Genomic DNA, 8,376 nt, shown 5'->3' on the forward strand with positions numbered 1-8,376 from the left:
AAAACATATTCCAGTTATATCATATTCCCATAAAGCCTTATGGGAGGTACCGTCACAACAGAATTGGACAGTATTCCAGCAGTGCTTGACTCAGTGCCAAACACAGAGGTAATATACCACTCAACTCCTCAAGAGTTCCCCCTTTATGCATAGATCTACATATTTTGTGTGCTATCAAAGGGTGCATCTACATTGCACAGTTCTTTCAGGGGCATGTAGTGTATACCCAAGTAGGCCTCCTAGTATGGTCATAAAGAGCAGTGCAGACTGTGAGGCAAGGCTTAGATGAGCAAAGACCCATCTGAAGGGTGACATGATTCTTGACTCTCCTAAGCCATGCTACCCCCAACTACACTGCCTCCCCACTGCTGGAGCTCTTCCACACCACAGGGAATGACTCTGACAGTGGAAAAAAGGCTCAGGGAATGGGGAGGCAGTTGGGAAAGGCCTCCCCCCACCAGAGCCTTTTCTCACTGCAATGAAATGTTTCAGCAGTGAGGAGTTCCTGAAGCCATTCCCGACCACCTTCTGCAGAGCCTTTCACTGATACATGGAGCTACACACAGCAGTGTGGAGACAGTATTCTTTTTGCTGTGATGTATAGCTACAGGTATACTACATGCCACTGCCATAGGCGTGCAGTATAGATGTAGCCAAAAAGTGAAGAGTGTGTGTATGTTTAAGTTCTGGTACAAAGCCTATATTCCTTATTTTATCTGTCAAAGGTCTATTAAGGGTTAAACCACAAGGGTGGAGCTCTGGTGAGATTATGCATAAACAAATGAGGGCTAAAGCACTGGTTCCAAAAATCTAGGCAGCTAGACTGCAGAGCCTCCACTGCCAAGACAGGTTATCAGACCTGCAACATGCGCCTGAGAATCCAAGACCTAAGAATAGTCATCAGTCACTACCCAGACCCAGGGAGCTTAGCAGCACACTGGACTCAGCAGTTGGATCCCTCACAACAGGCTGGTATTTGTTTAGAGGGAATGGAACTAGGCCAGGTTTTGACAGAGAACTTACTTTTTTAATCCCCTTTTTTATGGGAGTGCTTCATAATAGAAAAGCAGCAGTCAAACACACAAGTATTACTACCAAGTGACCACAATTATCAACTTAGGCCCACTGCTAAAAACCTGGAGGACCATACTGACAAAGACAAACATGGCTCAAGGAACTCTCCACCTAGCCTGAATGAAGACAGACCTCTGACCAAAAGACTCCCAGGACTGGTGAGGAAACTGAGGGAGCCAAGCGTTTGTTATTTTTTCTATAGCTCTGTAACTCTTCTGCTTTCAAAAAGTATGAGCATGTGTGTATAAATAGTTCCTTTGCAAAAACCTGTGTGTTCCTTATTTTAATTGTAGCATGTCCCTGAAGGACACAATGATAAATCACATAGTGACGTAAGAACAAGATGCGAGCCCACATTTAAAATGGTTGTTTTGAAGTTGCTGGAACATTTAAAAATATATATTATTTTAAATAAATGAAAGAAGTTTTGGAATTTGATGTGGAATGTTTGTTTATTCTCCATTAAATGAAATACTAGACTATTTACATTTTGCTGATATGCTACAGGTAAAACAAAAGAGCACTGAAGTGCTTTCAATTCATTATAATAATTTATGCTCTTGCCATAATAGAGTTTATTGGTATTCCTACATCCCTGATCATCTTAAATTCCTAAGCATTTCATTTCTTAACACTTTCTACGTATACATCAGTGCTGCTCTTTAACTCAGAAGAGATTACTCACATGTAACTCTCCCTGATTTTCTGTTGACTAGTGCTAAATGTGCTAACTTGCAGTGCTTCTAGTGCCTACTGGCCTGCAGAGCAAGCTTTTTATGAATTATATTCATGAAAATAAATGGGGCTTTACCTCATAAACAACAGGTACTGCTTTAGTGGTCTTTAGCCAAGAATATCACCCTGAGGTACAGCAAACAAAAACAGATTGGACTGTTGACTCCTTAGACAACCACATTACACAAAAAGTTTCAGGATTCCTTGAAACCAAAAAAATAATATCGTTGGTAAGGATGATTCAGTCTTTAGGGTGCTAGTCTGGGACTCAGAAAACCTGGGTTCAAGTCCCTACTCGCCCACAAATTTTCAGTGTGACCTTGGACAAGTCAGTATGCCTCAGTTCTCCCTCTGAAAACTGGGAATAGTACTGCCTGCCTCACAGGGATGTTCAAATATATTAGTGATACAGCATGCTCAGTACTACAGTAAGTACACAAGATAGAAACAGAGTTCTGAGGGACTGAAGGCTCAGGATATTGATAATGAGAACACTGAACACTAACCATTTTAAATCATATATTCAAATCTAGCCCACTTTGGTAGTAACCAAAAGTCACTGCTGTCTGATGGCCTATGCAAAGTGAGTTGGCAGTCTCAGTCCTATTGTTAAAGTAAACCATTTCCACAGTATAATTGTTGTTGACTGGCATTCCACTTGCCCAGAAGAGAAGCTAACACCCAAATGGACATGAGCATTGAATTATACTCAGGCCTAATAATGGTCTCGCTAAGTCATGGATGAGGAAAACTGGAAGAAGTTTATAATATCCTCCCTCATCAACTGTCTTGTATCTGCCCTGAAGATTAAAAAAACCCTTCAGATTACAGGTCTGGCAATTTATCATCTTTATTTTAGGGAGTGCTGGTAGCAACCTCTCTATATAGGCTAACACTTTTCAAAGATTCTTCTGACCCTTTTTGTGAAGTTCTAAGAACAGGTTCCATTGTTTGAGGTTGGCCTTTCAAATTCAGCAAGGAGAAAGCCCTTGGGTTAGAGAAGTGTATTTTCTTTGTCCCACGATATTTTGTTCAGATTTAGCCAAATTCAGAAAACTGTTAAAAATCACCATTTCACTTCTCTCTTGCGTAGCTTGGGAAAACTAACAGAATTAAGGTTGTACGAGCATTATAAATTCTGCATTTTCTAACGTCCGAGTCCTTGAATTTGGAACCTAGAAGGATGTTTTAACAGTTTGGGGGGGGGGGGGAGAGGGGGGTTTTTTTTTTTTTTTTTTGGTAATTATAAGGACATTACAACTTACTTGGAAGTTCTGCACTCAAAAGTGACTGAAAATGGCATCAGGCATGTACCAAACATGCTCATTTTACAAGTAAAACAATGTTTCTTCTGTCAGCCCTACAAACTCAACCTGTTCTGCCAGCCAGACTATCCCCTCAGTCACACCTGTGTAACTGATATTCATTTTGTGTAACCCCATTGCCATCAATGTTGAACAGATGTAAGTGATTAGAATGCTAGAAACCCGCAGTTTTCAACATGAGGTCAACAGACTATGTCTAGGGGGTCCACAAAAGGTTTCCGTTACCACAGAACAGTGGTTTTCAACCTGTTGTCTGCAGACCCTTGGGGGCCCACAGATTGTCTAAAATTTCCAAAGGGGTCCGCACCTCCATTTGAAGTGCTTAGGGATCCACAAATGATTTTAAATTGATTTTAAACTAGTGCAACTTGTGTTTAGACAAGGAATCTGCCCCCAATCCTATATCGAATTCTATGCAGGTATACCCCTGTGTATCCCTGTGCCTGTGTAGACAGATCTCCACTGAAGTTAATGGGGCTCCACTCGCACAGAACTCATGGCAAGACCAAGGCCTTAGTAACAAGTTATACATCAGATTTCAAGTATACCTATGGAAAAACATCGCCACAATACATTTGCATGTGTTAGTTTGTTCCTGATTATTCTTATTAGCACTTTTTTAAAAACTTCATTTTTGCAAACTTTCCAAATGCCATGTTTTTTCAAACGATTTCAGAATTGCAACCACTTGGGGAAAATATAAACCAGAATGTTTTGCTAAATAGGAAAGGCACAATGAAGCTATGACAATCTACCACCTTAAGGCCTAAGCAGACATTTAATTTGAGGTTCATTGCACTGATTGAATGATCTTAGCCTGCAGGACTTTGCACCCCCAGTGTCTCAGTGGGCAATAACTTGTAAAAGACTACAAACTTCACTATTCTACCTTTTCAAAATGTTAATCTATTAATAGAGAATAATGATTAAGCATTGCACTTTAAAAGTTATGCTATTTTTTAGCTATAAAAACAGGCAAAGCATACAAATGCTGATAAATTTACTTTAAAATTCCCTTTCAAATCAAGACCTGATATCAAGTTTCACCCTACAGCAAATTATGAGATTTATAAAAAAGGAGCTTACCATAGTAAAGCTAATAGAGAACTTCCTCTAAATACAGAAGCAAAGATTCTGATTTATAGTAAATGGGAACAATAAAGATAAGCAATTCAACATACCTACATTATCAAGCAAGCCACCTTCCACAGGAAATTACGTTAAGTAATTTACTCTGAAGTTTTTTTCTCCTTTACAATTCAATAGCAAGTTTTAAAAATCATCTTTGTAAATCAAAATCATTTAACTCTCTAGACAGTCTGTACATTAATCACACTTAACATGGACATTTCCTTCGTAATTCTGAAGCCCCTCTTCTGAATGTAGCTGTTTGAAAATACATCATAAACAGTATGTAAATGCCACTCAAACATTCTTCCCTTTAGGAATATCCACAATTTAGTACAACGTGTTCAAAACCCAACACTTAAACCGACTCATTTGAAAATCTGTTGCAGTCACATACTGCAGTATTAGGGTCTGATTTAGGATCCCTTGTATAATCATAAAATTCATTGAGTATAATGCACAATAAATGCCAGAGCAGACCTTTAAAGGTGAACTGAAAGGCTTTATACTTGCCAACACCAAAGACCGTAGTTCAAAGTTCTGTTGTCTTTCAAGAGCAGATGACATCACCAAAAGCTTAAGTAATGCAAGGTGCTGCACTCTGCTTGCTTTGCTGTGTGTATTCACATGGTCATCAACTAATACAGGAAAATATACAGAATTGCGACCTCAGGTCAGACAGACAAAAGGAGGAAATGGTCAGCTATTGTTTTAACATGTGCTTGCTTACATATATTTTGCACCAGTTTTACTACACAGAAATATGTAGTATTATAAATGTTTGATACAATTCCAGATATAGAAAAACAAAGTTTGCTAGATTCTGCAGTTTTCACACTAAACAATTTTTCACTGGGGAAATAAAGTAATTTGAAATTCCATATTCAATTCTCAGCACTGTGATGAATGTTGTGATACCACCACAGACATACATCCCCTCCCCCACCTACATCACCAACTGCAAGAAAACAAAGTGCATGTATCCCGGGTTAATTGTACTTATTTAGCTCTTTATATGATAAAAGCACTTTAGTAATATTAACCAGCCCTCACAACATCATAGTGAGATGGTTAAGAATCCCCATTTTACAGATAATGGTAATGAGGCACGCAGTTGAAATGACTTGCCCAAAGCCATACAGAAAATCAGTGCACAGTCTGGATTAGAATTCAGGAGTTACTACAGATAAGGCACTGTAAAAGAGCAAATTATGTATCAGTGCTATTTTGGCATTGAAGCTGTTGGTTTAACACTAAAAGCACTTCAAAAATGTTGACAATATATCCATAGGTAAATTTCAATAAGGTATGAAATGCCCCAAATCATTGAATGAAAAGCTCTTTTGCCACTGAGAAGTGTGCGCTAATTGAATGACAGGTCAGGTAAACCTGCGCTATTACCTGAAAATATGATTACCCAGTGTTGTTTGTGTGGCATGTATTCTACTGATTGTGTTGTAATATAGTATATGCTGGGGAGATTATTTGGCTGCACCCAGTTAAGGCCCTCTGTTACTGAGTGGCCAGAGAGGTCAGTAACAGACCTGAAGGTAACAATTTTGCAACAGAAAGACTTCAAAAACAGACTCCAAGGAGAAACTGCTGAGCTTGAATTGATTTGCAAATTAGATACCATTAACTCTGGCTTGAATAGAGACTGGGAATGGCTGAGTCATTACATACTTGAATCTATTTCCTTATGATAACTATCCTTACACCTCTTGTCAACTATCAGTAATTGACCATCTTAATTATCACTACAAAAGTCTTTTTCCTGCTGATAATAGGTCATCTCAATTAATTAGCCTCATAGAGCTGGTATGGCATCTTCTATGTATATGTGTATATATATATTCTTATTGTATGTTCCATTCTATGCATCCGATGAAGTGGGCTGTAGCCCACGAAAGCTTATGCTCAAATAAATTTGTTAGTCGCTAAGGTGCCACAAGTACTCCTGTTCTTTTTAGCTCATGAGTGAACTGCTTATGCGAGGAAAGAGATAAATACACTAAAACAGGGAATTTGGTAGAGAGGACTGGATTGTGGAAGGAGGGTGTGGGAAGAGTAGTTTAGCATATTTATCTTTAAATAAACAGCAACAAAGTAATTCATAAGACGTTTGCCTATTATGCAAAGGAACTGTTTCTCCCACCTTTCGTTTTTGTATTTTTACTCTGTACACTGCTCTAAGAGGAGGCTCTCTTCCCCTGTGTTTGATGAGTGATTATATTTTGTTCATTACTACTAACAGTAATAATATATCACTGCAAACTAGTGCTAATTTAAACTGTAGAGAAGTGAGGAGAAATGGAAGAGTAAAGCAGCGGAGCTCCAGCTTTGGGTTGCTGGGACCATAGGGAGGAAGGGCAGAGTGATAGAAGGGATAAGCAGAACTCCCCTGTCTTCCTCCCAGGGGAGGAAGGGGAGATAAGAGAATGGAGACGTTGGGTCTCACAGGAAGTGCCATACGGGATCAGATCATTGGCCCAACTAGTCCAGTATCCTGTCTTCCACAGAAGCCCATCTGAGCGGGATCCATGGGGGAATGGGTGATGGGAGGGGGCAGAGGCTCCCCAGCCTTTGGTTTCACTGAGACCCCCTAAGACGGGGCTTAGCAGCTCTCCCCCACACCCAAGTCCTCTTGCTTGGAGACACGTTGCGGCCCTGCTGACCTTCGCCATGCCGGCTGCGAGCTCCGAACTCGGCCCCACTCCCGCAACACAGACACAAAGCGCACGAGTCAACGAGGCCGGGCTCACAAAGGGGCAGCCCCGGAGGCGGAGCGGCGATTCCACCGTGCCCCGGGGGCCCACACAGGGCTTCAAAACAAACCCTTCGTCCGCAGCCAGCCAGCAAGCGAGCTCCAGGCTGCCTCGGACTGGCGACAGAGGCGAGCTCGCCTTCCCCAGGCGCACAGACAGCCGCCCGGACCCCAGCGCAGGCTCGCTTTCCCCAGCCACGGAGACTCGGGCCTGGCGCTGGAAGGGAGACCCCGGCCAGCCCCGTCCTTCAGCGCCGCGCCCGAGGCGCCCCTTGCCCCTCGCAGCCGGAGCCTGCGGCCCGTCGGGCCGGCTACTCCCGGGAAGAGGAAGCCGGGCGCCGAGGCTGGGCTTAGGCCGCGGCGGGGCCTTGTCCCGAGTCTCCTCTGCAGCCGCAGCGACTCTCCCGCCCCTGGGGCTCGGACGGGGCCTCTCCCGGGCGCGGCGCCCACCAGCCTTCCGCGGGGGCCGCCCGGGCGGGGACTGAGGAGGGGAAGGCCGCCGCGAGAGATCCCTTCCCCTCAGCGGCCGCCCGGCCGGTCTCCCTCCCCGCTCACCTGTGGGCGCTGGGCGGGACCACGCTGCAAGCGGCCTGGCTCCCCCTTACCGTCCCGGCTGCGGGGCAACTCGCTACGAGGCTCTCGCCGACACGGCTGTGGCCCGGCCCGACAAACCAACCGCTCGCTCCTTCCCTCCCGCCCGCCGCCGGCCGAGGAGACACCGCCACGCACGGGAGCGCGCCGGCCGCGATGCACAGTCCGCCAGCGACGCGCGCTCCCAGTTCCCGACGCGGGCGGCGGAGGCGCGCATCCGGTAGCGGCCTCCGCGCACGCGCACCCAGCCCGCCGGCTTCTCATAGGCCCCGCCAGCCTCCGGGAGCTCGCTAGTGACCTCATCGCGGGCCGGTGATCCCACGAGCCCGACCCTCACGGGCATCTTGTCACTCCAGCGGCACCCCAACACTCGGGCCCCCCAGGACCTCAGGCAGCCCCCCAAATACTCCGAACCTCGTGTCCCCAACAGCCCCCAAAACAGGGGTCACCCAGAGCTCTGCAAAGTGCGCACCTGGGACTACAGCAGGTCCCTCCAATTCCCAAAGGGTCCCCCCAAGCCCAGGTGTGTTGTTTTTTATCCCCTATTAGGCAGTGGAGCCCACGAAGGGCAGTCTTGTCACCTATTCTGCATCAGCCCAGCTCTCTCAGATCCCACGTGGGGCTGAAAAGTTGTTTCTGTCCCTGGGTGTCTTGACAACCTATCCTGAAAGATGATCCTCACTCTCACGGATCTTCGGAGATGATCCTCACTCTCACGGATCTTGGGAGACAGACCTGGCCTCGCTTACAGACAGCCCC

General features: G+C 44.8%; 1 protein-coding gene across 7 annotated transcripts in view; it reads right to left on the bottom strand.

Annotated features, from left to right (window-relative positions):
• The window catches only part of SIAH1 (siah E3 ubiquitin protein ligase 1), a 53,396-nt gene extending 45,634 nt beyond the window's left edge, over positions 1 to 7,762 (bottom strand). The window contains exons 1-2 of one of the 7 annotated variants that reach the window (XM_034788152.1): positions 7,632 to 7,762; positions 4,776 to 4,900 (exon numbers count right to left, since the gene is read on the bottom strand). The gene's annotated coding sequence lies outside the window, so the exon portion shown is untranslated. Of the gene's footprint in view, positions 1 to 1,885; positions 1,911 to 4,742; positions 4,901 to 6,937; positions 7,049 to 7,581 lie in introns of those variants that run through there. The other 6 variants (XM_034788149.1, XM_034788150.1, XM_034788151.1 and 3 more) reach the window with 6 other exon arrangements.
• Between the last annotated feature and the right edge of the window lie 614 nt (positions 7,763 to 8,376).

Source organism: Trachemys scripta, chromosome 13 (genome assembly GCF_013100865.1).
Source record: "Trachemys scripta elegans isolate TJP31775 chromosome 13, CAS_Tse_1.0, whole genome shotgun sequence".
Taxonomy (NCBI): Eukaryota; Metazoa; Chordata; order Testudines; family Emydidae; genus Trachemys; species Trachemys scripta.